Source organism: Protopterus annectens, chromosome 16.part0 (genome assembly GCF_019279795.1).
Source record: "Protopterus annectens isolate FY-2018-M chromosome 16.part0, PAN1.0, whole genome shotgun sequence".
In the NCBI taxonomy this organism is placed as follows: domain Eukaryota; kingdom Metazoa; phylum Chordata; order Ceratodontiformes; family Protopteridae; genus Protopterus; species Protopterus annectens.
Genome location: NC_056750.1, coordinates 114,857,531 through 114,860,992, shown reverse-complemented (window position 1 = coordinate 114,860,992; position 3,462 = coordinate 114,857,531). Strand labels below are relative to the sequence as shown.

Below are 3,462 nucleotides of genomic sequence, written 5' to 3'. Positions count from 1 at the left end.
CAAGCAAAATTAACAAAGCAGCTGGTGACTCTCTCTTTGCAAACTCTGTAGGCAGATCCTGGAACTCACTTCCGGCTGACATTACTTTACTGTCCTCCCTAGGGCAATTTAAAACTAGACTCAGACAACATCTGGCACTAAACTGGCTATGTCATTGTATCAAGCCTGGCTAACTCTCTTCTAGATTGTGTAAAATCTATTAATCAGCTACTGTTTAATTTACCCCTGGGTTTCACCAGGGTTTAACTCTAACCTGTGGAACACGTTTATTATTGTTTGCTTATGTACTCTTTGTCAAAATTATAATTGTAACATGTTTTTAATGTTTCTGTTTATATGGAGGGAGCTTTTCTTCCTGAGCCACTGCTAAAATTGGACATGCATCCAGTCAGACTATCTCGGTCAACAAATGTAAAATAAATAAGACAGTACCTGCATAGGTTTTCACTGAAGTTTCCTATTTCTTCCCAGATATCAAAGACATGCTTGAAAGGTCAATACACAAACATCTATATTGTCTATTGGTTGTGTGTGTGTGTGTGTGTGTGTGTGTGTGTGTGTGTGTGTGTGTGTGTGTGTGTGCGTGCGTGTGTGTGTGCGTGCGTGTGTGTGTGTGTGCGTGCGTGCGTGTGTGTGTGTGTGCGTGCGTGCGTGTGTGTGTGTGTGTGCGTGCGTGCGTGCGTGTGTGTGTGCATGCGCGCGTGCATGCGTGTGTGTGTGTGTGCGTGCGTGCGTGCGTGCGTGCGTGTGTGTGTGTGTGTGTGTGTGTGTGTGTGTCCTGCAATGAGCTGCTGCCATGTCCAGGATCAGCTCTGTGCCTTGCACCTTTTGAAAGGCAGGACTGGTTTCATTTTCCCCATGACAATGTAAAGGACAAAAACAGGTACCTGAAAATTAATGACTGAAGGAAGAAGGAGTATAATCCTCACAAAAAATTACTTATAAAAGTGAATGATTAGCAATATGTCATTTACAAGGGTCTAAATTTCATGTCAGTATATTTGTAAGAATAGCCAACTCCTTTGCCAGTGCCCCAGTCTATCCCATATTTGCCAGTTTTCCCTCTAAGGCAGTGTCCATTAAGGTTAGAGTGACAGCCGCCCACATACCACCAGGCACCACTTACGGTAACGGCACAGTTCTGGTCTGCATTATCATTATCTGTGTCATGGGTGGAGAAAGGCTGCGTACTATGTACCTTCAGAGGGTCTCCTGCCGTTCCTTGTACAAATTCCCCAAGTATAAGTCTGTAAAGGTCAGACTCACCCTGAATTCTGAAGGACCTGTAGGTTGCATAAGTTCTTTCATGATCAAAATCCCCTAGGTCCACACGCAGATGAAAGTCTCCTGTTTTGGTGAGCTGATGAATATTCTCGTTCCCCAGCCAGAAGTCAGACAACCGATTTCCAAACGCTTCCTTGTACTCCTTCCAGCCACGGTAAAAATCTACAGAGCCATCCATGCGCCTCTGAAACACCAGCCAACCTCCTCCATCAGTGTGCATGTCACAGAACACCATCACTGCTTTACAGCTTTCAGTGTACACTGTGAACCAACCATTTAGTACCTGCCCATGGGCCAGCACTTCTTTGCAATTCTAGGCACCTTGCTGGCATTCTGTGATAGCTGAGTCATGGCAGCTTCCCTCTTCACCTTTTGTTCCTTGGACACCCCAGTCCCCTTGCTCTCCTTTGGGTCCAGGCTTTCCATTGAGTTCCTGCTCACCCTTTTCTCCTTTGATTCTGGTAACACCAGCATCACCTTTGCTTCCAGGAAGCCCATTCAGACCAGGGATACCTTCAGTCCCGGGTACACCAGGGCATCCCCTGTAGTACAGTAAGCCTGTCTGAGCCTGACAAGCCTACAATTTTTATCTCTGGACATGTGTTCTCCCCTCCTGTAGAAACTACAGAGCAGAAAACAAATGCAGCCTCAGTCCAGATGTACAGCATGTTGGCTGCATACACTGTATTCTTTTCAGAAGTCTGTGACTGACTCTCACCTTTAAATACTTGCTTGCACTGCTGTTTACAGAACAGTTCCCTTGGTAGCAGTGATGTTTTCTACGTGTTACTGTTTTACAGAAACACTATCATTAGTCAGAAACATAGTTGTAATCCATTTTATTCACTGCTAGATTTTTCTTTGAGGAACAGAACAATTCATTCTTGATGTCAGAAATCAAAGACTAGGGAAACTGCACACTTTGAAAATGCTGTTTAAGATAGGAGATAGTCATTTATTAAGACATGAGAAAGAAAATGCCTGAATACAGTACAGTATTAGTGGTTAAAGGATATAAGGTAATACTCCATAAAGTAATGAAACAGTACTTAAACTGCATTTTAAATTCATTGATAATTTATAGAGAATATCCTCTGTCCACAGCATCTTATTCAAAAGGTCTTAAAAGTAAGGAAGTCTGTATTTTAAAGCATCTCTTACAAGGTTTCATGTAGCAGTGCTCTTAAGAACAAGTGGTTATTGACCTGTTTCCAAGTACTCTGGATGTGGAGAGATTTGCATACATAAACAACAGTTTCAGCCTACTGACCCTGCTGTTGTACCCATCATAATTATGAAAATAAAGGGCATTTTTCCTGGCAGTGTCAACCTTGGCTCTAGATGATTGCCAATGTTGAGGTAGCACCCCAACCCATGTGCATGGGCAAAGGGGTTGATGATGTATGGATGGATGGATGGATGGATGGATGGATGGATGGATGGACGGATGGATGGATGGATGGATGGATGGATGGATGGATGGATGGATGGATGGATGGATGGATGGACATGTTGAACATTTTATCTCAGGGTATTTCAAGCCACTGGTAACTGTTTCTGTACAGGATGCAGGTCAGCTTACTTTTTTTAGATGTGTGTATGCCTGTTACCCTCAATGCGTTGTGAACAATATTACATTTTGTAAGACTTTTTCTACAATGTTCACATATCATGTCATCTTTTTCTCCTCCTCAAAACACATGTCTGGTCAGTAAAGACCAATAAAGCTGTTTAGTCACTATTTTAGGCCACCTATTAAAAGTTTTTTCCACATCACAGTAATGATTCAAGTTTTGTTTGACCTTTCATTAAACACAAAGCAGTACACCTACACTGATTTTGTGTTTGTATCTTCTTTTCCCAGCTAGGCAAGCATCACAGTATCAAGTTCTAGAAGTCTGTGATGAATTCTAGGCCTTTCATCACCTGGCATATACAGGCATCAGAAATGACTCCAGCTGCTATTTTCATGAACCAAATTCATAGGCACTGAATTGGAAATAATTCTTATCTTCCCCGGTGACAAAGAAGCAGGGATTTGCCACTGTCATGTTATTACAACCTCTGTGTCAATATGTCTGCTAACATTAGCCACAGACCTTTAGTCTCTGCAGGTCTAGAGACATATATACAAAACATAGGCAGCTAATTAAGATCTACACTCTCCTGGCTCTGGTT

General features: G+C 42.6%; 1 pseudogene; it reads right to left on the bottom strand.

Moving 5' to 3' along the window:
* Nucleotides 1-970: 970 nt before the first annotated feature.
* On the bottom strand, nucleotides 971-1,952 carry LOC122790523 (annotated as a pseudogene).
* Nucleotides 1,953-3,462: the final 1,510 nt, after the last annotated feature.